We start from the raw sequence: 27,407 nt of genomic DNA, 5'->3' as shown, positions 1-27,407 counted from the left end.
AGGCACCTGGGGAAAGCAAAGTGAAAGAAGGCAGGAACCCGGCCGAGTACTTAGTGCAAACTGCAAGCTGGAGAGGGCAGGGGCCACAGAAACAAGCTCCAGACGCAAAACAGACCAATTTTGAATTCCAAGAAAATTGAGTTTTGGAAAGTTCCCAGAAGCCACCAAGAAAAGCCCATGTTCCTGCATCTCAGATAATGTCTGGAAACAGAGTCCTTGTGGCTCAGTTTTGAAGAGCTGCCCCCATGCAATTGCTCACACCAAGCGGCCAACATGCCAGGGTCACCCAGCCCGCCCTCCCGTGTCCTTCCTAGCCTAGCTTGCTTAGTCCTCCAATAGGTTGGTTGGTTGAGCAGAAATTGTCACCAAGATGTAGCCTTCACTTTGAAGGTCTGCACACACTCCACCCACGTTTACTTCCCACAGATTTCCTGCATGTAGGGAGGAGCCATCAGGGTGGTGATGGGGCTGAACCTGGGACTGGAAGAACCAGCACACTAAGGAGGGAAGACCCTCCATGCATCGTTCTCTTGAGAGAAGCCCAGGCTGGACAGTGCAGGGGTGGCCTCTTCAGATGACAGGCACTGTGCTCAGGGTAGGAACTCAGAAGGTCATGGACTGCTGGAGTATGTCTGGGGAGAAGGAGATTGAGAGCAGAGGACACCCTGTCTTATTTTTCTAAGAAGAGAGCTTCCTTTTTCCAGAACAGCTGGCACCATTTGCAGTGTGTGTGTGTGTGTGTGTACACTAAACGTGCACACACACCTGCAAGTACTCAATCTCCTCTCATATCCTTCAAAGGCTAACCCTGGGTTCTGTCTACCTTTAATGGGATGTGTCATTAGATGTAGCAAACAAGCACAACGTCCCTCAAGCATCTGCTTAACACAGCATTTGGGCAATGAACACACAAAAACTCACGCTTCACTACTATGCAATATATCCATGTAGTAAAATGGTATTTGTATCCCATACATTTATACAAATTTTAAAAGCACAGCCGTCTTTTTCCCTCTCTCATTTTAAAAATGTGAACAAAGAGGAGGCAGAGAAAGAGACAGAAAGAAAGGCAGAGAGGCAGGCACAGGGAGGGAGGAAGACAGAGAAAGGGAAAAAAGGAAAGGAAGGAAGGGAGGGAGGAATAAAGAGAAAAGAGAAAAGAGGAGAGAGACAGAGAATAAAAGGAAGCCAAGAGAGCAGGCAGCTGGTGCAAGAAGTAAGGGTCTTTTCTCTCATTTTCCTGTCTTTTAATAAATCACTGTAGCGGCCTGTGACCGCTCTCTGTTATCCCTAAATGCTCAAGCAAACAGCTTTTCTTTGAGACTATTCAAGTGGCTGCCAGGGAGGCTGGAGCTGAGCAAGCAATGTGAGCCCCCGGCCTGCCCGCCTGTAATTCAGGTAGAAAAGCAAGCATGAAGTCAATATTCATGGTGCGGGTAAGAATTGCCACCACACAATGAAACGGTAATGAGCCGGCTCACAAAGGAGACAAGCTGGATAATCAGCTTTTAAGGAGGTGCTGGGGCACATGAGGCTGCCAGGGCCTGAGCGGGCGCCCCGGCCATGGGCCCCCACCATCTGCGGGCATTGGCAGAAGGCCGGCGGGAGCCAGGGCGGGTCTCACCAGGCCGTCTTCCCCTGGCCCTGCCTCTCCGTTTTGTCATTCTGGGGCCTCAAGGAGCCTAAAGTTTGAGGAGAAAAAGCCACTTTGCAGCCATCGCCTCTCTGCTGGATTTCAGATGAGTCTGGGGTGATGGCTGGCAGGCAGACGGGAAAATTGGAAACCTTGCAGCTGTACCTGGCGTACATGCTAAATGCACACAGTGGTCGTTACCTGACTAGCTCCAGATCCCTAAACAGGAAATCTTACCCAAAATCACAGACACTGGGGAGTGGAGTCAGACACTGGGTATTTATGTATGTCAGTAAATTCAAATACACAAATGGATTTATTTTTATTTCTTCTACAAGATTTCACTTAATACACCTTTTTAACAGGCAGATCATTTAATCTCTTCAGCAAAATTAGAATAAAAGAAGGGTCAAAAGGAAATGAAGCCATCAGATGAACGGCCACATGCAAGCTGCGTTTAGACAGCCATGGGATTGTTCCAGGGTGATTGGTGGCCCCGCATTTGAAGATAATGTTTTTCTTGAGACTTCAATTTGATTTTGTCTATGGTGTTGTCTATTGATATCTGTTTTGAGATCAACTCAAACAGGCTTTCCACAGTTTCTCATTATTCTAGAGTAAATCTGTTGTCTTCATCACCATCATCATCATCTGTATTTGTACCTCTAGTCATTACAAAATTAATTTAGGTGACTGTATTGGTCTGTTCTCAAGCTGCTAATCAAGATATACCTGAGACTGGGCAATTTATAAAGGAAAGAGGTTTAATGAACTCACATTTCCACATGGCTGGGGAGGCCTCACAATCACGGCAGAAGGCAAAGGAGAAGCAAGTCCCATCTTACATGGTGGCAGGCAAGAGAGAGAGCTTGTGCAGGGGAACACCCCTTTTTAAAACCATCAGATCGCATGAGACTTACTCACTACCACAAGAACAGCATGGGGAAAACTGCCCCCATGAGTCAGTGATTCTCCACCCGGCCCCGCCTTTGACAGGGGGATTATTACATTTCAAGGTGAGATTTGGGTGGGGACAAAGCCAAACCATATCAGTGACCTACAAAAATACATACCAAAAACCAAGATAACATGCAATTTAAAATAAAAAGTGAAAGGAAAATGAGGTAAGAGGTGAGATGAAGCCCAACGTCCTGTATCCTGGCCCGAGCTGAGCTGAGAGCTGTTTCATGGCTTTCTAGTAACCAGTTCAAAAAGAAAAACACAATCCTTAAAACCAGTGAATCTCAACTCAGCCCCAGGGTTTCTGATATATGTGGTTTGGGGGTGGGGACCCACACATTTTTATGTTTTAAAGCTCCCTGGTGAGATAAAAATAGACCAGTTCCTCAGGACATAATCATTCTCGATGTTCATAGGAAGAACATTGTGTTATATGGGGAAAAAAACCCTCTCAGCAACTCCCTTACAGTAAAAGCAGTAAAGGTGGTTATGTTAAGACATGAATAAAGCACAGGAGGGAGATCAAGGAGAAGGGACAAGTACCCCAGGGAAAAGAAATAGGACGAGAAAAGAAAAAGAAGTACACAAGCAAATGATGAAACATTTAGTTGTTGGTGAAAACAAACACACAAGTGGAAGGAATCCAGCAAGCTGATGAAAAGGGGGTTGTGGAGAGTCCTGAATGCCCAGCTCAAGGTGTGAGGTTAAGAGTGCAAAGGGAAGGGAAAGTGCAGTTGGCTGGGTTCAAATCCCAACTTCCTTGCTTACTAGCAAGTGGGACCTTAGGCATATTGCTTACCTTTTGCGGCCTAGGTTCACCCATCTGTAAAATGGGCTAAGAAAAGTACTTACCTTGTAGGCATAAATGAGATAATCTATGCCAAGTGTCAAACATGGCACCTAATACAATAGTGCTGGGAACTGAATGTCTGTGTTCACCCCAAATTCCTATGTTAAAATCCTAATCCCCAAGCTGAGGGTATTTGGAGGGGGGCCTATGAGAGGTGATTAGGTCATAAAGGTGGAGCTCTCAGGAATGGGATTAGTGTTCTTTTAAAAGAGGCCTGAGAGAGACCCTTTCCTCCAGGGGAGTTTACAGTGAGAAGATAGCCTGTGAGGAAGTGGGCCTTCATCAGACACTGAATCTGCTGGTGTCTTGGTCTTAGACTTCCCAGCCTCCAGAACTGTGAGAAATAAGTCTCCATTTTTTATAAGCCACTAGGTCTATGATTTTGTTGTAACAGCCAAATGGACTAAGACAATTAGCTAGTGTTATTATTTTCATTATTATTGCTGTTACTATTTTCTATGCAGTGAGAACAAGGGAATAACATTATTTCATGGAATGGCTCCAAGATGTATTAGACTTTATATATATATATATCTTATTTAATTTTGCAACAACTTAGTCTAATAGGTGTTATCAGTATCCCCAATAGCCAATTCGATCTCAGTGTGGTTAAGTACTGTGCCCAGTTGTGGAACAAGGAAGTGGTCAGACTGAGATTCAAACCCAGAAACTATAGAATATTCCAATGATAAACTGAGGCCAATTTGCAGTAAAGCAAATAAAGCTTAGGCTTCACAGACATCTTCACTCGCCCAGGATGATCCAAGGCTCTAAATCTAATTTTGCATTTGTACTCTGTATTTTTTTTTAAGTAGAGATCCCAAATTTACTCAGATCCACAAAACCTGGACCTATCTTGATGATAATATATATGAGTAACATGGTCCGATCAAAACTGTTCCCTAGTAAGGGAGGACCAAGGATAAATTGACAGGAGGAAGGTCAAGAAGAAATGAGTTTTGTGGGTAGAGACAAAGAGTTCAACCTTAGCCACATTGCATTAAGGGGACCACAGAATAATCAAATTGGAGTATTTGTAAACATGGTTCAGTAGAGCAGGTAGTATAAGGAGATATAGACTGGGAATAATGGGGCAGACAGTAAGGGAGAAGTTATTACCCATAAAGACTGTTCCAGAGCTAAGCTGTCCAATAGAGAAGCCACTAGCCACATGTGTCTATTTACATTTGACTTAAATAAAATTTAAAAGTCAGTTTCTCAGGCTCATAAGCCCCATGTCAAGTGCTCAATGACTACATGTGGCTAGTGGCTACAACAAGGAACAGTGCAGGTACCTTTGCAGGTAGTTCTGTTGGATAGCTCTGGTTCAGAAGGTCAGAAAGTGATTAGGGACAGATTCACGGGAAAACATCTGAGGAACAAATGGAAGAAGAAGACAGGGAATAAACTGGGGAAACTGGGCCATAGAATCAGGAAGAGAACCAGGAGATGGAATTCTCAGCAAAGAGAATTTCAAAACGTTTATTCACCAGCTCGGCAGTTAGCAAAGACCTTGAAACAGCACCGTTTTCTTACAGCCACAAATACTCTCTGAACATGGCCCTGCCCAGAAAGAAAACCTTGAGAAGGACAAACGACAGCAACAGTTAGGGAAGCAGGTGCCCAGAGGCTTGCTTGCCCTCCCTTCCATCAGGAGAAGCCTTTAAAATTGTACTCAGACAAGGCCCATGCCTGCCCATGCCCACACGCACCTCTCCAACAGGCAGCTGCCTGCATACCTACGCAACTTCCTGTTTGCTTGTGCAATTACCTACAGTTCACATAAGAATGCATGTTCTGAGCACAGCCTTTTCTGGCCCACACATGTATGTGCATATTTTGAAGGTGCAAATGAGGCACTGAGCATAGTTTTTTAATGTAGCCCTAAGGGGTACATTATTCTGATCAGCACTAACATAGCCGTCCTACATTAAGGCATCGGCTTTAGGTCCCACTGGAGGCCACGGTGTTAAACAAGCAAACAAACCTAGTTTCCCCGTGTGGCCCAAAGTTTCCCTTTGCCCTTCACTTCTACCTCCTCCTATTAAAGTCTCACTGCCTGCCAAGCACCCACTTCCTCCTAACTCCAAGTCTTTCCCCAGACTCTTGCTCATACCCTAGGTATTTACATAGGTATCTGTGTGTGTCTCCCCTACTTAATCATGCCCTTGTCTTTTTAACCTTTGGCTGCCCCATACTATCATGCATCAACTTTTGAAATGTGTCCCAGTGCACTTTCTTTGGGAATGAGTTCCTCAGTCACAGAGTCTGTGACTGCAGCAGAGTCTAGCTAGGTGCCCAATAAGCCATTTTCCTCTTTCTCCTAACAGCTGGACCACGTTTCCCAGTTTCCCTTGCAGTTCTATTCAACCATGTGACCAAGTTCTAGCCCTGGAAAGGGGCAGAAGTGATATGTATGACACCTCCAGGTTGAGGCAATTAAGGACAGATATTTCTTCTACATACTTACTCTCTTCTCTCATCTAGTGGATGGAAACGCAGGACCCAATCAAAGGCTCTGTAGCTTTGGATACCACAGCAACTAGACAGAAGGAACCTTGGTACCTGAATGACTGTGTGGAGCAATCTCTCTCACTCCCCTGCCCACCTCTATTGGACTGTGATACAAGATTGGACTGTGAACAAGAAATAAACATTATGGTGTTTAATCCTAAGATTTGAGATTTGTTTATTAGAGCAATCAGGCTACTCTGTTGTAAATTGATTGCAAAATTTCCTCCAATTATTTCTCTTCCATGCAATGTGATTTAGCAGTTTCTTCCATCAAGTGGTGGTGTTTATTTTCCATTCCTTGGACCTAGGTTTGGCCATTTGCCTTGAACTGGCACATGAAATGTAGCAGAAGTGACAGAGCCAGTTCCAACCTAGGCCTCAAGAGACCTTGCAGGCTTTTGCTTACTCTTTGAGATCTCAGTCTCCACCATGCGAAGAAGCCAGACTAGTCTGCTGAAGGTTGAGAAACAACATAGAAAAGAGCGAATTGTCCAAGCAGACCAGAAGTTAATAAATCAAGCCAAGCTGAATCAACCAAACTCAGACCAGATCAGCAGAACCTCCTAGCCAGCCAACCCATAGATTTATGAAAAATAATAAGTGGTTGTTTTATGTCACTAAGTTTTGGAGTTCTTTGTTATACAGCAAGAGATAACTAATATGCCTGACTAATATAGTAACTATTTTAATAGATTATTATTCAAGCAGTAATATTTATTAGACCCACACTCATTTGTCTTCTAAGAAACATCTGTTGTTCTTGTTCCCTAACCAGACACTGGTGGCAGGTGTAATCAGAAAGACACTCCCCCCGCCCACCACCACACACACACACACACACACACACACACACACACACAATCCTGGGCTTTTCCAAGACACACAGATGTGTCCTATCTTTACTCTGTTGTCAGTTACAATTATTTAGTGTCTCCCAGTCATGGCCAACAGACCCTAATGTTGTCTAAAGTGTTACATTCCATTAAATATTTCAATGGATTCCATATTTTTGCTTAGGTGGAGAATTTTTTTTGAAATCTGCTTCGAAAACTGCCTATTGCTTTTATTTTGTATGTCAGATATTTTATAAATAATCCCTGGCAAATTCCCCTAAGAAAACTCTAGTTGAGGCTATGAGTTCCTTTTGCTACATCCCCTTAGCCAACAGCTTCAGCAGCAGCTGGGGTGGGTCATGATTGCTGTGGACTTCCTCTCTTCAGCACATACCACACACTTCTCACCAGCCCACACACAGGGGCAGCCACTAGTTGGGGAGAGGGAACATTAAATCCCACAGAAACAGTCTTCAGCATTGGGTGATGGGAGTAGATAGAGAAATACCTTACTCCTTTGGGGAGATTTTTAGGGCATACTCCTGAAAAGTATTCCACATGGTTTCTCAAAGGATCCCCTAGAGAATAGATCCCTAGTTCCATGTAATTGTAACAAACTCAGTAGTGTACCTTTTTACTGGCTTTCTCTCTATCCCTGTCTCACTCTTCTCTGCTCCCTTACTCCATCTCCCAGGGCTCAAGTACCGGTACCCAAACTACCCCTACCCCAGTCCTTACAAAACAATACACAAAACTTTTGTGTATGTGTGTGTGGCCTTATGGCTAAACTCATGCCCTTTCTCAACAACCCCCCATACAGTAAGTAGTGATTTTAACTCAGATTTTATCTCCAAGGCCAATTCTCAGCATGGTGTTGGTTCACAAAGTTCTTTCATTCTTTATTGAATGAATGAATGAATTAGTTAACAAAAGAGAAGCTTGACCTGGTAGTTTTCAGATACAGTCATTCTTGCCATGTTTTTATGAATAGGTGAGTTTCTTACCTTCATTCATTCAAATACTTGGTATTTACCATGCGTTAAGCACAGTGCTAGCCGCTATGAATGTAAGGACAAATAGGGTCCTATCAGACAAATGTGGCGTCGATTGCACTGACTTTGTTTGTTCATTCATTCATTTATTCACATTCCAGGGCACAGACCTTCAGATCTAAGATTGCCACTTAAAACCTAACCCAGAGTTGGCCTGGAAGGAAGATAAAGCTAGCAAAATGGGGACCAAAGCTGGTTGCCTAGAAGACACATAAGGCAGGTGGCCTCTGTTTTAATTCCCCATGTGGCACCCTGGCCATGAGTGGACACAGCTCATAAAAAAAGAGCCCTAAAAGCTAAACTTTACTTCAGCCAATACCTTCCCCCATTGGTATATTGCTGCTTTTCTCTCCCAATACCTGAACCCCTTCCTCCTCCTTCAGCCGCCATCTGCACCTCATTCTAGGAAGCCTTGTTCTCTTCAAGATCTCATGGTCACAAATGACTTATTGCAAAGGTTTTTCTGCCCATAATATTGACATTTTCAAGATGGGTTCTTAAGACTCAATAATGGTGGAATTTTAGCTATTGAAACAAATAACCCAAATACTCTTCAGGCTGTACCTGTATCATGACACCTACAAATTTCAACAGCTGACCTTATGATGGAGAGTGTGACAGTGAAAGATTGAAGCAATGATGAGACACCTCTCTGCTTCCTACACATGCTTCAATTCTTGTACCTTGAAAGTCTGTTTCTTCTCCATGTGACAGCTAACAGTAGATAACGGCTATCTGTCTTATCTTGACCTCACAGGGACATGTGAACAACTAAATAACATCCAGAGAAGCTGAACGTCCTTGAATAAAAAGGCCTTAGACTACTAGGCATAAGGCACAGAAATATGTTCTCATTAATTCAAATTTGTGCTGCAAATTTGTTTTATTTCAACTAAATAACTGAATATTCTTTTATCATCCTTATTACTAATATTCAATGTTTGTTTCAATATTTCATGCCATTTTTAAATCAGTTCACTTTGATTTAAATATCTTTAAAGAGAAATGTTAAAACTCTGCCCTAAATTGAAAACCAGTGACACTTGTCATAAATCGACATTAATGTTAAAAAGTACCTAATTAATTAACCTATTAAACTAAATGTTAAATAAATGAAACTCTTTTTGTGTAACATCAGGGATACACATTTCATTCTTTGGAAACACTACCCTAAGGGAAACAAAAATAAAGGTATTTATAGTAGAACCACCTAGAATGGAAGAGGGAGGTACAAAAACAAACCCAAGCTTTCTCATCATAGTAATTTACGTTAATCCATTATTTATTTCACCCTTCTGGCATGCCTCAGGGAAGGTGAAGTTTCATCACCCCACCCAACCCCCATCATGAGGTCTGTCAGTATTTTCATCCACACTCATGTTTAGAAGTTTATGACAGCTGGGCAGGAGGTTCTGTAATGTTAGGACACCAGCCTTGGGGTCACAAGAAGCTCTTGAAAATGAGATGGGAGAAGAGATGGCTTTACTCATTCCAGCCATGGATTTTTCCTTGCCCATTCTTGCTCTACAGTCTCTGAAAGAGTCCTTCCTGTCCTACACACACTCATTCCTAGAGCATGAGAAGCAAGTGGTCTGAATAGAACCCTGTACTTGCTGTCTTCTAGCAGGTGGTAGTTCTGTGCTGTAATTAGGCATCAGCAGCTCCCCAGTTAGTGACTCCTTCTCTGTATCAGTAAGCTATTGCTACATAACAAGTAATGAGGCTTTAATAAATATAAAGAATGATTTGTAATTGATCTGTTAAACTCTGCTATTAAAAGGATGCTTCTCAAGTCTTCGAAATTGCTTTTCAAAATTTGTTCTCTTTAGACATTTAACCAGCTCTCTCCACACAATTTATTGGTCAAGATTTATTTTGTAAATTATTCCTTCAGTGGTCTTTTTAAAAGAGAAGAAGTCTGAGCACAGGAGCTCACAGCTATAATCCGAGCACTTTGGGAGACAAAGGTGGAAGGATCACTTGAGGCCAGGAGTTCAAGACCAGCTTGGGCAACATAGCAAGACTGTCTCAACAAAATAAAAATAAATTAGCCAGATGTGATGGTCCTTGCCTGTAATCCTGGACACTTGGGAGGCTGAGGCAGGAGGATCACTTGAACCCAGGAGTTTGGGGTTACAGTGAGCATGACTGCACCACTGCACTCCAACCTGAGTGATGGAGTGAGACTCTGTCTCAAAAATGAATAAATAAATAAACAAAAAAGCAGAAAAAGCAAACTTTAATCTTCATCCATTACAAATATCTCAGAGTCTATTAACAAAGGCTGGTGATATTTCAGAACTAAGACGGAAAATTACCTCTGCGGGGTCAGAGACAGAAAAGGAATTTGATGATTCTGAAAGCTTCTACTTAGTGTACAGTCTAAAGACACTGCGGGGAATCACAACAGCCCTTTAACAGTGGTGTTTTTCTCTGTAATTACTGTTATGTCTGATAACAACACGTCTTTATCCTTTGTGGAATGAAACCAGGTATAAATATAAATAACATCCTCCCATACATTCACACTTGAAAAAAATTGAAGCAGGTGTTTTTTAAAAGCTATGTGTTTGATTTAACGTTGTTTAAATATTAGCTCACAACAACTAAGCATTACACCATTGTATCGATTATTTGAATTGCATCTAGTTTTTCCACTTGTTTGCAAGATCTCCTTGAGTACTTCATTTTTGTCTGACAATATTTTTCGGTGGTTTCACTCAAAGAAGTATCCACTTGTTTTGAGCAGCAACAGTGCTTCCAAAATTTTAATATCTATACAAATCACTTGAAGATCTTGTTAAAATCACAGTTGCTTTTCAGTTACTACTACCAATGTAGTAGGTCTGGGGTCAGGACTGAGATTCTGCATTTCAGACCAGCTCTGAAATGAAGTTGGTGACGTAGGTCCACACAAGAGTCAAGAGTGGACTCGTGCTGTTCTTCTAACACTTAAAATTTTGCTAAGATGGAACATGATACAGCACGTGATGATCAGGCTGGAAAATAGGCAGCAGCTTATATCATGCCTATTAATGTCATTCACTCTGTGATCAGCAACCCGAACTCAACCCAGTGTAATGCCAAAGGTGTTATCACCTGGCTGGTCTTTTGCTGAACAAAAACAAGACACCCATTTGTGTGGACACAGGAAGCAGGAGTGCTGAGGCATCTTCACTTCTCTTCCCGTCATCTTCTAAATTTGCATCTAAATTACTTTCCATTCTAAAAAGGCTGGATTCTTCCACTTCTCTTTGTAATTCTCTTCCCTTTCTTTGCTCAGACCTGTTATCAAACTGCCATCTTGTATACACATTAACCAAAGCTAAATAATGCAGGTGATATTGAGGTAGGAGGCGGGACTTGACTCCAGAGGCAGGGCTTGGACACTGGACCAAATTGAGGACTAGCTAAAACAAAAGGCAAAAGCAGCTTTCCATAAGACAAGCCCACCAGTGTCCCATGTCAGTTTACTATTGCCATGGCAACACCAGGAAATTACTGCCTTTTTCCATGAGGAGGATCTGACAACTGGGAAGTTACCACCCTTTTCCTAGAAACCTCAGCATAATCTGCCCCTCAATTTGCATATAATTAAAAGTGGGTATAAATATGCCCAGAGTAACAGCACTGCCTCTGAGCTGCTACTCTGGGCACACTGCCTATGGGGTATCCCTGCTCCACAAAGAGCAGGGCCTCTGCTACTGTACATTGCTGTTTCAGCAAAAGTTGCTGTATAACATCACCCACTCAACCTTGAATTCTTTCCTGAGCAAAGCCAAGAACATCCCCTGGCTAAGCCCTGCATCAATATCTGCAGATCCAAGGCTTCATGGTAAGGTGTATGTGAGCTGGATTTTTTTTATCAGGTGTTTGGTCCACATTTTCCACTTGATAACAATCTCTATGTATGGGGCTGGCCTTCCATTGGACAGCACATAGAACAAATCAGCAGGAGAGTGTTTCTAAGGAGGTGGAGCCTTTGAGATTTGGTTTGAGCCCTTAAATGAGAATATCTTCCAATTTCATGATCACAGTGTTTGGATCAAGGGGATTTCTTTAGCCATTTGTCTACCTTCTCAGAAACAGTGCTGTTTAATAGCTTGCTACAAAAAGTGCAGTCTGTGAACCAACAGAAAGATCCATTTTGCTGGCACGGCGGCTCATGCCTGTAATCCCAGCACTCCCAGCACTTTGGGAGGCAGAGGCAGGTGGATCACTTGAGTTTACGAGTTCTGGAGAAGCCTGGGCAACATGGCGAAACCAGACTCTACAAAAAAAAAATACAAAAAATCAGCCAGGCGTGGTGGTGTGTACCTGTAGTCCCAGCTACTCAGGAGGCTGAGGTGGGAGGATTGCTTGATCCTGGGCAGCAGAGGTTTCAGTGAGCCAAGATCATGCAACTGCTCTCCAGCCTGGGTGACAGAGCCAGATCGTGTTTCAGAAAAAAAAAAAAAAAGGAAGAAAAAGAGAAAGAAAGAAAGAGAGAGAGGGAGAAAGAAAGACCCATCAATCGAATAATAGGAAACAAGGTTCTGGCTCCAATTCTGCCCCCTCTTAGCTGAGTGAGCTTGTACAAGTCATGTTGTCTCCTGAGCTTCACTGCTATTCATTACAAAAATTAATTTCCAGCTCTAACTTTTCTGCCAGCTCAGATATCCCTTGACCTGAAATGCCTCCAGAGCAGAAGCTGCTCACAGCTATTGACCCACACAGCACAAATAGCCCTGGGACCACAGCCACTTCTGCAAGTGGACCTGCAGCCACATATTTCAGGGCAGGAAGGTCTGAAGACATCCTATGCCAGCTCCCTCATTGAGCACAGGAACAAATCAAGGTCCTGGAAAGCAAGATGACTCCTCCAAGTTAATTTGGCTCTTCAAGGGCAGAACAAGAACCAGAACACAAGTCTCCTAATTCTCAGTCCAACACTCTGCATAACAACCCATGCACTCAAGAAACCAGGCTTAGGGAGGCCACATCAGGATGAAAAGTTCCCCTCTGTGCTGGATGGCATGGAACTCCTTACAGAACAAAAGTGTTGGAGTACCTGCAAGGCAACAGATAGTCCGTCTTCTCCACATTTATCCAAATACACAGGAAGGGCTTCATAAAGGTTTGTTGAATGAGAGAATGAGTGATTCCTTTGCATTTTATTTCAGAGATGCATTTGTTGTCTTTTAGCATCTCTGAGTGTGTAAAAGGGGCTTTAGTGCCCCTCCCAAATTCCCTCAGCATTTATCTCTATTCTCAAAGGCTGCTTACTGCAAACATGAGACTCTCTTCCTAAGGACTTCTTTTCAGGCCACAGTACATGATCAGTCTGAGTGCAGGGCATCTCAGAAGCACGGGAAAGTTAGTATTCCTGGAGAAACACTTGATCAATGATGAATGAGGAATTGGTGATCAACATCTTAACTTCTTCACTTCTGGGACAGGACAGCTCTGAGACCTGAGACATGTTCTACGGAGTTCCAGAGTGCCTCAGCAGGACTGGGCTCTAGCTACCCGCACTCGTGATTGGCTTGATAACATCCACTTTCTTTCTTCCTTCCCTTCCCTATCTCACTTTCCTACTCCCCCTGGAATCCCTTCCCAAATATACTATTTGTACCAAAATCATTATCTCAGGATTTGCATCTGGGGAATCCAAACCAAGGTACAGTGGTATCAACTTGGTGGAAAAATCGAACTTTCAAGAGGTCTCTCAAATTCTTTTGGATGCAAAAACTGAATTTTTATCTGATTCTGTCTTTGGGTTTCCCCAAAAGCAGCTGCTAAGAAAAGGATGTGGGTACAGGTAGTTTATTTGAGAAGTACCTCAGGAAGCAGAAGTGAGAGGCTAGAGGAGTGAGACAGAGAAGGGAAAGAGAGCCAATACAAAGTGTGTTCATGAGTCAGTTGCTGTGGGAAACTGTGGGCACAACCCCACTGGGGAGCCCCTGAGAGGCCGTAGGGAACGCACCTCAGAATTCTACACTGGGGGGCAAGAAGCTGGTATTCATTCACTGACAACCCTCCTGGGGCCTCAGCTTCTGGGTTTCCTAACATGCCCCACGAGCAGCCCAGCCACATCCTAGAGATCACGGAAGCTCTCAGTGTTCAGGGGAGCTGCCTGCAAGGGACCTCCAGGAAACCAACAGCATCTGCCATAGATTCTGCAGGATTTTTACTGATCAAAATGCTACTCTGTTCAACAAATGATAATCTTGCTGCTCCCCAAAAAAACTATGTTGAGCCTCCTCAGTTCTGAGCTTGCTTTGTTTTGCCTTCCTTGAAAGGTGTCCTTGAACTCCATCAGTTCTCAATGCAAAACTTCTAGATAAACTGAAAAGCAAGAAGGATGAGAAATGGAACTACAAGGGGAAAAAAAATGAGCCTGAAACCTTCCAACCTCAGTCATGCGACAAACACAACTAGAAATGTTCAGCAGTCATGTCAGTACCATGCCTGCCCTGTCTTCAACACCCTCCCCTGGCCGTCGCATCTCACCGTGGAGTCCAAGCCGCAGTCAGGCTCGTGGGACCGCACAAGCCCTTCCTTTGATGCTTCCCTGTTCAGTGTTACCGAGACCGCCTGATCAGGGGGGCCCCCGAGGTCAAGCCTCTATCAGGAATAAGGTTTCTTAAGTGCCATGTGTGAGACACCATCTGACACTGTTTATAGATCGATTTAGCCCCTTATTGACCATGGGACAGAAGTTAAAAGCATTGCTTTTGGAGCTCAAATGTGTTAACTTCCGAAGTGATGTTTGAATTAGGGTTAAGAAAGGCCCAAAGTTTTGATCTGCTGATTAGAGAAAAGAAAAAAAAAAATAAAAAGAAGAAAGGTCATAAACTAAAACATTTTTTTCAGAAAGAAAATCAGATTCTTTTTACTAAAACCAAGAGACCAGCCCATGATTAATCTATCAACTACAGAGTTGACATTAGATGTTCTGTAGTCACAGAAACATCTGAATTCTTCAGCTGCCAAAATGTGGATGATCTATTAAAATGCAACTGCTGGTTTTGAAGTAACTCATTGAAAAAAGTAGCTTCCTTCTTCAATAGGTCAAGGTTAGAAAGAGAAGTATCTACTGGGTTCATATCTGGAACAATCACCCTTTTGCCAATCGTAAGTCAAATAAAGCACATTCCTTGCCTAAAAGTTGACATTAGTGAGACAATAGTTGTGCAGTAAAAAGACACAAGCAGCCCCACAACTCATGCTGTTAGAATTAGGCCTGCATTCCCTGAAATGTCTTTGGATTTATAACACAAAAAAATCTAGCAAATAAATTCCCCTCCCTTATATGAGCTCTGTGATAAAATGCCTGTAATCTAGGTATTATGCAGTGGGGTTGACCATTTTTAACTGATGTGTTTCTTATCTACTATGTGGCATAATAGGAAGCAGTGGCAATTAAGACAATTAGATATGAATAGGAAATAGTTCTTCTGATTAGAACCAAAGACTGGGCATGCTGGATATTCAACAAGTGGAAATCAGTGTGTATGGTATGTTATGAGCTGACACAGACACACTTCTGCAATGCAATCATGATTATTGCATTAACAATGACCCGAGGTATGACACAGCCCTGGAGTCTGTTTGGGCCATTCAGAAAGAGCAATTGAAGTTCAATAGGATTTGAAAAGTTTAATAAACTCTATTGTATTCTAATTCTTTTAAAATTAGTAAGGTGAATTAAATATGGGTTAACTCTCTATTAAGCTAAACATTTGATGATCCAAAGGCTCACCAGAAAATAGTTGACTGTGGAAATTATCATCCCCATAATAAATAGGCCAAAATCCTTAGAAAATTAATGAAATGATGTCTATAAGTAAAATATCTAGAAGAAAAAGTATTGTGTTAATATGAACTGGAAAGTATTTATAGGCAACTCAAAGTATGTTCTAAAATTATTTTGGATCCTATTAAGAACATAAAAAAAATAAAGATCTAAATCTTTTAAAAGCCTCTGGATTAAATGTAATATAGGCGCAGATATTTTGCCAGAGCAAGATCTTTGCTAACGATGGTTCGTGCAGTTTTTGTATCTCCTATGAGTCATGTCATATAAAGCTTTTAACTCGTTTTGAGCTCTGGGAATAACAATTGAAACTTTTATCATTTACATAATTGTTTAATAAACATCTGTTAGATATCCGCAATGTTGACGTATCAGTATGCAGGCCTGGAGAACTCCAGATAGCCCCACCTTACCCAGGTGGCAGGGGTACATTCCAAATGATTGAAGTATGCCCAGATGGTCTAAGCATATTTAATAGCATGTATGTGTGGCAGGGTGGGGCACAGGAATGACATATATACATCATGATAGAAGGGGCTAGAATTAATGTCTTTCACATCTTAGACAAATGCCTGTGGTTCTGTAAGATGATAATTTGAACATAGACCTTGATAGCTATCCGAACCACGTTCTCTGAGAGCCACTAAAAAGCCATTCATTATTTAATTGTTTAGTCAAGAATCATTTCCTGAGCATCTATTAAGTGCCAAGAACAATTCTAAGTGTTAAATTACATTAGGGAACAAAGACAATGTTCCTAGTGCCTATTGTTACAGTCAAGGTAAGTCTGAAAAATTTTTAGAAACGGAGTTTTTGATCCATTTTTATCACACCTTTATAATACAAAGGCTTAATATTGAATAAAATGCTTTAATGGCAATCTCATTTGATCTAGGCTGAACTCTATTCCTGAGAAAATCACATGAATTGAGAATTGAAGGAAGTCAATTTTCTCAAACATAGTGAGAAAAATTGTCCATGTGAATGAGGTTTTGATAACTTTTCTCTGGCGCTTTAAATGATCTATTCCAAAAGTTAAAGTTAAAATTGCTTTTATTAGAGTTTCAGAATCAGTGTTTTGAGGTGAGCTGTCAGACATGAGGCAAAATTATGTATGTCAGGAGGAGAAGTTGTTAAACCTGACAGCCAAGCTCAGAATTTGCTGTTCTTGAATTTTAAACCCAGTTCTTGGCCTATTGAAGCATTCTGTCTGCACTGTTTTTTTTTTTCTCTTGGATGGAAGGAACCTTAACTTCTTCATATTTCAAGAGGGCTACCAATACAAAAATTAAAAAGATTATGCAGATATATGGGGCCACCTTGGGAAGGCAAACAGAGAGGTAAAATAAGCATGTTAGACGGGATAACTTCTAAACATTCTGTCTTGGCATAAAATCTGTAATTTGATGTAATTATTAGTTATCTATTATTAGCTAGCTTTAGACACTGCTAGCTAATTACATAGATATATAAGACTCTGCCTTTAATAGCCTGATTTAGAATTCTAAAAATATAAGGTGATATATGAAAGGTAACAAAAGAATGCAAGATAATGTTATAAAAGGAAGAAGGAAGGGAAGAAAAAGGAAAGGAAGAAAAGGTGTGTAGGAAGACCATTCTCTCACACTGAGGAAACAAGCAGTTTGTTTACATTAATCTCTGCCATTTATTCACTCCTTGTGTGAAAATTAGCTCTTTTAAGTCACTGGATATAGTAGACACAGTACCCTCTGCCCACCTGAGTTCACCTCCATGTGCAGCAGCCAGTTTTCATGCAGGCTGGCAGCTTCCCCCTCATGCACTGACACCCCTCTGCTTCTCAGCCTGATGGCTTTTTCTAGCGCCGTACATGTTTGCTCAGTCCAGCACAGGACAGCCCAGGACAGCTTAGAAGCACTAGGGGTTTAACACCTCCACAGAAATTCTTAACCAATGAGAAACTGAAGTTGATAAATATGCAGGGTTCCCTGACATGTGTGAGGTGTGTTCCACATGGTTTCCCAGAGGGCCCCTAGCAACAGTGAGCCCCACCACCCACAGCGGTAGCCTGAATTGGCTTCCTTCCCTCTCTCTCTCTCACCCTTCACCACCCCCTCACCTGGCTTTCTGGGGTCACCTTCCAAACAAACTACCTGCCTCAGGGCCTGCTTTGGGGGGAAACCAAAGCAAGACCAAAGGGAATGATAATTAAACAGCAGTCATTGCTAGGAAGGTTTCAATTCACCTAACCCTAATGTCTCCTCCTATAAAAGTCATTTTCTCCCTTAGTAAGTCCTTGGCAATATAACCTTAACCCAAACTCAGCATTCCCTACAGAGAAAGTCAGTGGAATGTCTGTAACTTTCCTTACCAGCCCTCTTTCCCTGCCTTTAACCACCTCTCTTATTCTCCTCTCCAAGCGTCCCTCCTCCCAGTAAATCTTCGTATTTTAACATAAAGTGAGATTATGACTGTTCCATAGAAAATGGAGACGTTTGAAATGGTTCATGCTGAAAATTTTTTCCCAAAATTGATGTGGTTTCTAATGATACCAAGTAATAAAAACAACAGAAAGCAACATCATGGTTTGTCCTCATATTGGCCACTTTCCCTTCCTAACTCATCTTCCCAGGCTCTTTCTCCTGTTTTGATATTTGAAAGGCTGACACAAATGCCTTCCTTCAGTTCAGCTTTTCAGAAAAATTGATAATAACATCGGCTAAGGTTTATTGAAAGCTTAAGAGTGTTTTATGTCAATTAACTAGCAACTTTCATGACAGCCTCATTTTTATCATCCCTTTTTTTCAGCCTTGTTGAGGCATGACTGATAAATAAAAATTATATATATTTACAGTATACAACGTGATATTTTAATATATGTATACATTGTGAAATGATCACCATGATCAAGCTAATTAATATATTCATCACCTCACATAATTACCTTTGTGTGTGTGTGTGTGTGTGTGTGCGTGTGAGAAGAGCTTTTAAGATCACTGTCTTAGCAAATTTCAAGTATACAATACAGTAATATTAACTATAGTTACCACGTTGTACCTTAGGTCTCCAGAACCCATTCATTTTGCATAACTGAAACTTTGTCCCTTTTGACCAACATCTCCTCATTTCTTCCATCCCCTAACCTCTGGCAACCATTCTACTTCTGCTTCTATGAGTTCAATTTTTTTTAGATTCCACATATAAGTGAGATCATGCAGTATATTGTTTTGTGCATGACCTTCCATTTTCCTCTAGGTTTAATCTTATGTTGTTGCAGATGGCAAAATTCCCTTCTTTTTAAAGGCTGAGTATTATTTCATTGTCTCTGTGTATCACATTTTCTTTGTCCATTTATCTGTCGATGGACACTTAGGTTGACTCTGTAGCTTGGCTATTCTGAATAGTGCTGTAATGAACATGGGAATGAAAACATCTCTTCACAATCTTGTTTTCAGTTTATTGGATAAACATCAAGAAGTGGGATCCTGAATTCTATGGTACTTTTATTGTCGGTTTTTTTTGAAGAAGCTTCATAGTGGTTTCCATAATGGCTATATTAATTTACATTCCTACTAACAGTGTACAAGGGTTTTCTTTTCTCCACATCCTTGCCAACACTTGCTATCTTTCTTCTTTTGGATAATAGCCATCTTAACAGGTAAGAGGTAATATTTTATTGTGGTTTTTGACTTGTATTTCTCCAATAATTGGTGATGTCAAACACTTTTTCATATACCTATTGGCCATTTGTGTGTCTTCTTTGGATCAATGTCTATTCAGGTCTTTGCCCACTTTTTATTTGGGTTATTTTGGTTTTTGCTATTGAGTGCTGTGAGTTCCTTATGTATTTTGGATATTAACCTCTTATCAGATATATGGTTTGCAGATATTGTCTCCCATTCTGCAGATTGTCCTTTCACTGTTTATTGTTTCCTTTGCTGTGCAGAAGCTTGTTAGTTCGATGCAATCCAATTTGTCTATTATGGATTTGTTCCTGGTGTCTTTGGGGTCATATCCAAAAAAATTCTTGCCCTGACCAATGTCAGGAGCTGTTTCCCTATGTTTTCTTCTAGTAGTTTTAGAGTTTAATGTCATAAATTTGTATTTAATTCATTTTGAATTGAATTTTATATATTGTGTAAGATCCGGTCCAATTTCAGTATTCTACATGTAGACATCCAGTTTTCTCAACACCATTTATTAAAGAGACTGTCCTTTCTTGGCACCTTCATCAAAGATCAATTGAATGTAAATCAGTGTATTTCCTGGATCTCTTTTCTGTTCCATTGGTCAATATGTCCATTTATATGTCAGTACCATGCTGTCCTAATTGCTATAGCTTTGTAGTATATTTTTAAATCAGGTATTGTGATTTAGCTTTGTTCTTGTTCAAAACTGCTTTGGCTATTTGGGATCTTTTTTGGTTCTATATGAATCTTAGGATTGTGTTTTCTATTTCTGTAAAAAATGCCATTGGAATTTTGGTAGAGATTTCTTTGAATCTGTAGATTACTTTGGGGGTATGAACATTTTAAAAATGTTACTTCTTCCAATTCAGGAGCATGAGCTATCTTTCCATTTACTTGTGACTTCTTCACTTTGTTTCATCAGTGTTTTATAGTTTTCAGTGTATAGATCTTTTACCTTCTTGGTTAAATGTATGCCCATTTTTTATACTACTGTAAATGTGATTGTTGTCTTAATTTTTTTCAGATGCTATTTTGTTAGTGTTTGCAAACACAGTTGATTTTTATATATTGATTTTGTATCCTGCAACTTTACTGAATTTGTTTATTAGTTCTAACAGTATTTTGGTGGAATCTTTAGAATTTTCTATTCATAAGGTTATGTCGGCTGGGCGTAGTGGCTCACACCTGTAACCATAGCATTTTGGGAGGCGGAGGCAGAAGAATCACTTAAGCCCAGGAGTTTAAGACCACCCTGAGCAACAAAAGGAGACCCTGTCTCTAAAAAAGATTTTAAAATTAGGTAGGCATTGTGGTGTATGCCTGTAATCCAACTACTTGGGAAACTCAAATGAGAGAATCGTTGTAGGCCAGTAGGTTGAAGCTGCAGTGAACCATGATTGCACCACTGCAATCCAGCTTGGGAGATCCTGTTCTGTAAAAACAAAAAGGAAAAAAAAAAGATTATGTCATCTGCAAACAGAGATAGTTTTTCTTCTTCCTTTCCAATTTGGATGTCTTTTATTTCTTTTTCTTGATTAAATCACTCCGGTTAGAACTTCCAGTTCTATATTGAATAGAAGCAGCAAGAGTGAGCATCTTTGTCTGGTTTCTGATGTTAGAGTAAAAGCTTTTAGCTTTTTACGATGGAATATGATGTTAGCTGTGGGCTGGTCTTGCATAACCTTTTTATTTTTACTTTTATTTATTTTTTTTTTTTGTAGAGATGGCAGAGTCTTGCTTTGTTTCCCAGGCTGGTCTCAAACTCCTGGCTTTAAGCAATTCTCCTGCCTCAGTCTCTCAAAGTTCTGAGATTACAGGCATGAGCTCCTGTGCCTGGCCGTATATGGCCTTTATTAGGTTTAGGTGCATTCCTTCTATCCCTAATATATTGAGAGTTTTTATTATAATAGGATGTTGTATTTTATCAAACGCGTTTGCTGCATCTGTCAAAATGATCATATAATTTTTATTCTTTATCCTGTTAATGTGGTGTATCACATTTATTGACTTACATATGTAGAGCCATCCTTGCATCCCAGGGACAAATTCCACTTGATTATCTTTTTATTGTGCTGTGGAATTCAAGTTGCTAGTATTTTGTTGAGGCCCACTGGAACCTGGGGCCATCGGAGCCAGTTTGCTCTTGGGACAGGTCGGGAGCCTGGATCTGCAGGGCCAGCCTGAAGATTGGGGTGGGCCTGGAGCCTGGATCTAAGAAGACCAGCTAGGTTTTACTGAGATAGGCCCTGTGCTGGAGTCAGAGAAGTCAGGTGCTTGCCTCACTCTCCCTCCCCCACGCAAAGGGGTAGAAGTGATGCAGGTAATGTGAAACTGTCCTTCCTGTTCTCCTCGGTGCAGCTTTTCTTATTCCTGTGCTCCAACCACGTGCTGTAATCTCCCACTTAGATTCCTCAGCTTTTGTGAAGCTATCTTTGCATATGAATAATTCTTCAAATTGATGTTTCAGTATGGGGACAAGCACTGGAAACTCCTATTCTGCCATCTTGCTGATGTCACTCTTTCTATCATCCCCATCAACAGATGAGGAAAGTGAAGTAGCTTGCCCACGGACACTGTCTTAGTTCATTTGTGTTGCTATAAAGGAATACCTCAGGCTGGTTAATTTATAAAGGCAAGAAGTCTATTTGGCTCACGGTTCTGCAGGCTGTACAAGAAGCATGGTGCCAGCATCTGCTTCTGATGAGGGCATCAGGAAGCTTCCACTCATGGCATAAGGGGAAGAAGAGCAGGCATCACATGCAAAAGATGAGGAAAGAGGGAGGAGGAAGGTTCCAGGCTCTTTTTAACAATCAGATCTCATAGGAACTAACAGAGCAAGAACTGACTCATTACTTTAAAGAGAGCACCAAGTTATTCATGAAGGATCTATCATTAAGACCCAAATACCTCCCACTAGGTCCCACCTCCAACATTGGAGATCACACTTCAACATGAGATTTAGAGGAGACAAATACCTGAACCATATCAGACAGTCAACTCCCAAGTGTTAAAACTGGGATGTAAACTAAGGCAGTCTAGCTGAAAATGGACATTTAATTCCCATGTTAATCAGCCTTCTCTGAGGTGATGTTTATTACCAAACTAACACAAAACACAACGGAAAACCACAAACCTTGAATTATTTCTCAGAAGATAAAAGGAAGGGAAGGCTACATTGACACAAAAGAGCTCAAACCAGCGTAGAGACGCAAAAAGCTGGTTTGGACTGAGCTGCCACCCATAAATTACCACAATTCCCAAGACTGCACAACAACTTCTTCTGACTAAGGTGCATTTAGAAAACCTGGTAAATATGTGCAATGGCACGCCATCCTGGGTTACGCTGATGTCTTCAAACAGATATTATTAACAATAAAAAAACCTCTCAACTCAAACTGCTCCAGTGACAACTGAAATAATTGTGCTAACTCAAGCGTTCTGTCCTGGCCGCGTGGCTACTTCAGCTGTGAGGTATTTTGGAGAATTGCAAAGAAAAAGGCAGTTCTAGGGCAGAATCCACCTGATCACACCTCGCAATTTAGTTCCTATATCTCTAATCAAGGCAAAATGTCAAAAAATTATTTCATATCAAATCACCTCTAGGGAAGCCACAATCTATTTAGACTCACACCAGAAAACTGGCATTTATCAAGTTAAAAATGCAAGAAAATATCTTTAATTACTATTGTGCTGGTGTCAAATACGTAACCATGAAATTCTTCAATCTTGACTTGCCTTAGGGTTAGATAGTAAAGGTATTAATTGACTTTTCATTTGCTTAACTTATCACTTCCAAGGTAGCCACTGGTAATCCTGATTACCTGCCTTCCCCACAGGAGAAAAAAAGAATGGGACAAGAACTAGCATGTAATTGGTTGAGGGCTCTGTTGTTGTTGCTTTTTGTTTTTGTTCTTTGTTTTGTTTTGCAGATCTGCTTATGCTTGTGCATAAATACGGAAACACAAAAACCCAGGGCTCCAGATGTAAACATGCGATTACAGTAATGAACAAGAAAGCAGAAAGAGTGGAGAAAGACTAGGCCATACTTACAGTTTTACTTATTAAGGAAGAATCAAGAATATCCACAGGATTACTGGATATCTGCCCCATGAGTGGAGATAGCAGTGGCAATGGAATGTTTTTAAGGGAGGAAGGAATTCAAAATACACATCTATACACAGCAAAGCCTGTTGATCTTGTCATGGTGGGTGGCAAAAGTTGACCAAGAAACCTGAGTCACTGAATATCTTTTGTTTGCCAGTTCCATATGATTTTCTTTATATGCGTGGGTTTCATCTGTATAGTTTGATATAAACAAAAAGCTACAAGCACTTTAACTTAGCAAGAAAAAAAAATCAAGACCCCAGATTCCAATTCTCCCATTCAAACATCACTTTCCCCATCTCTCTGCAAATACAAACAACTTCACATTAAGGAAAGTGAGGCTCCCCAATTCACTGCTCATGCATGACATCACACCCCTGTCATTATTCAACTCTCAGTATATGAATAAGCTACAGCACAGTTTACAAGCACAGAGCAATCCATTTTGTCAATGGGAACATTGAATTGTTTCTCCTTTTTTACTTCCAAGAATAGGGTAATTCCATAAACAAGAATGCCTGGGAACACATGCAAATTTCCAATCAACACTCACCTTTGAAAAGTCACAGGGTCTCTTGTCAACAGTGCAACTTACAAGGTATCAGGTTCCACTTACCTTTTTTAACATCTAACAATTAGCCAGAAAGACAATCCATCAGGACTCCTATGCCACTGTGTACTGGAGGAAGCAACAAGTGCAGATAGCTCTTAACCTTGCTCTTGAAGGCCATTGAGAATACTCCTATTACACCCTCCAAAACATCTTTCTGATGATGACTGTTCTACTGAAAAAAAAAAAAAAAGTTTTCTTTTCTCATTCTGCCTTTGAACTATGATAGAAGATATGTTTCCCTGATGTCATGGCTATTGCCAAAGAATAATGATAATCCTTACTCAATCCAGTAAAACCTCGTATATATATAACACCTCTGCATTCCAAAAGCTCAAAACATTTTTATGAAACACTAGCTCTGTCTAGCACTTCCATCCTCAGCAAGGTAAATTAAGGCATATACATAATCCTCACATACAGAATAGGAAAATGGAGACATTCGGAGTTAGGTAAGTCAGTTCTCTAAGATTGCACAATGCAGTTGACGATGAGGCCAGAACAATCTGCATCCATTTACTGGGCTGCCTTCTCTTCTCCTACTAAGATTCCAAAACACATAAATAAATAAATCTGACACACCTTTGAAATGAGAATAGTAATGGTTACTTAAGGCAGAAAAAACATTTATCTTACCGTCTCATAAAAAAAGGTACTATTTAAGGGCCTTTTAAAAAAGCCCAGGCCTCCCCATTTTCAGGTGAGTAATGGTAGTAACTTGGAGGTTCATCACCAACAGATATGTAGGACGGGGCTAAGAGTTAGCAGGAAAGGTATGGATCAAGTTTTAGCACGATAGTGTTACCTCCAACCTCGCTAAAGAAGGATACTAAAGGTTGTAAAAAAAAAAAAAAAAAAAAAAAACTACAATTCAGCCACCGTGTCAGACACTCTATGCCTAATTTCTCATTTACTCGTACATCAACCTATAAAGCAGATAATAGCATCCCCACTTCACAGATGATAAAAGTAAGGCTTGGGAGATTAACTTACTTATACAAGGATCCCAGCCAAAAAGTGGCAAACTCTAGGTAGTCTTAAAAGAAGATGATCTGCTGTTCCCAGAAGTACTTAGCTGCCTTCAATTCGGAGTAAGGCAGAATGATGTGTCCCAAATAAGAGACCTTGAGTGGGTACATGAAGTTGAATTATAAGAAATTGTTAATATTCAACTGCTTTCAACTCACAAAACGGATGTCACATGGTTCAAAGTATTACTTTGGGGGTCCCTGAGATGTTAATGAAGGGAATAAAATCTCAAAAGTATGAATACCAAGGGCAAAGTCAGAAGCTGCCTTTGAAATCACAACTGAGGGCTTCAAATAAAAGGGGCAGGCTGATGGAGAATTGTAATTCAAAAAATGCACCAGTACATAATAAGCTTAGTGAGAAAGGGTGCGTTCCCACCACTGGAGCAGAAAGTCTCTTTCCCAGCCCTTCTAGGATTTTGCCCCTTCCATTCATCCTTTCCGATCAAATTCATCCTTTAGGTAAACACAGGAGGGATTAGAGACCTTTAATTGGCTTTGAGGAAGGAATGGTAATCTGAGATGCCTGGGCAGGAACTATCTTGTGTCTTGTGGGAGAGAAGCAGTGAGAGAATGAGGAAAGGAAATATCTGCAGCCTGACAGGCAGTTCCCAGCCAAAGAGGAGAGCATTCAAGAATAGGCAAGACTGTTAAACCATTCACCCAAATTTGTCCCTGAGCTACCAGCATGCCATTTTGAATTTCTGCTTCCCCTCTAGCTCTTCCTGTGTGAAGCAGAGAGGTTCAATGGCATCCCACAGTCTAAATCAGTGGTCTTCACACTTTCGCATGCATCAGTATCACCTGGGGTCTGGCAAGGGTAAGGGATGCTAAAACACAGGTTGCTGGGCCCCACGCCCAGAGATTTTTTATTGAGGAGGTATGGGGTAGGTTTTGAGAATTTGCTAACAAGTAACTGGGTGATGTTTATGCTGCTAGCCAAAGAGCTCACTTTACAAATCAGTAGCCTAGCTTCCAGCTGTGTGCAATGCAGTGCGTCTTTCTGCCATGTAATGCAATTACCTGGACTGTGTTTGCACATATGGGAACCATACATGATCCAACAAGGATGATGCAAAGAGATGATGCTGCCCAAAGGATTGTGACAGTGGGTGCTATAATGTTGGCTTTGGTGCAAAACACTTTGCCACCCAACTGACTCTGTGGGATTAGTATTAACGATAATATCTAACAGTCATTGACTAGTTAGTATGTGCCAAGCAGTATGCCAAATCTCTACCCATGTGATCCTTGATCCATAAGTACTGATATTACCCGTTTTATAAATGTAGACTCTGAACCTCATTGGATTTAGTCCATCATTGCTTAGCCAGATAATGGGGAAGGTGGAATCGAAACTCATGGCTCTGACTTGCCACAGTGCATTGTACTTCCTGAGCTCCAGAAACAATAGATCAGGAAAAGAGAAGTCTACCTCCTGCGTTCTTTGATAAAGGAATAAATATGGGTGACTGGGAGGTCATAGTTCTTTCTTTGCGCTACTTGCTCATGTCTTCTCTGGGTAACTCAAACATTCTTCTCCAGCCCCGTTCTCTCCTCCACCTTATCTGCTTTATGTGTTAAAATGCACGAGGCAGGAGAAGGGGGTGTCCCGCTGCCAGAGGTGGTGCCTTAGATTTACTTCTCTTTCCCTGTAGAAACAAACAACTAATCTTCCATGGGAACATCACCTACATTTTGGGGACTCCGGCACAGGAAATATTATGATTTGGGGCTCCAATGGGAGTTAATTGCAAGGAATGGGACATCTTGAACAGAAAACCTTGATTTTATGACATCCAATTCTTACATTATCTATCTCATCTCTTTGATGGTGGGAGAAAGGCAAGAGGTGGGAGAATGGAGCTACAGAGACACTGGGCTCTTATATGAATGGAGGATTACTTTCATTGTTACCACTCTGGCTTTGATATGGTATTTAACTAGTCTCATAATTTGCTCCTTCACTCTGACAGTTCCAACTTAACAGTTTAATCCAGGACCTGGCTCCCAGGCCTGGGACTACACATTACTAGGGTAGGAGCTGATGGAGCCTCCTATCTCAACAAGAAGAGGGCTGAGCCTATCTCAGGAGTCAGGCATCTGACATGCAAACTGAGGTTTCACATGCAACCTCATGGACCATATCATTGGCTAGGGATAGATCTTCAGGAACACTTGCCACACAGTGGCCAATTGTCTTGGGGTCATCATGTTCAGAAGAGTTTTGTTCTATTCTACTTCAGTCCTGCCCTATGCCTTGATTTTACTGAACTTGAGCACACAAAATTGTGGCCACACATCTGCTTACAGTGATGACATCCTGCAATCTCTAGTGAGTAATAAGTGAGGCATTA

This window comes from Nomascus leucogenys, chromosome 11 (genome assembly GCF_006542625.1).
Source record: "Nomascus leucogenys isolate Asia chromosome 11, Asia_NLE_v1, whole genome shotgun sequence".
Lineage (NCBI taxonomy): Eukaryota > Metazoa > Chordata > Mammalia > Primates > Hylobatidae > Nomascus > Nomascus leucogenys.
This window is presented reverse-complemented; position numbering follows the sequence as displayed.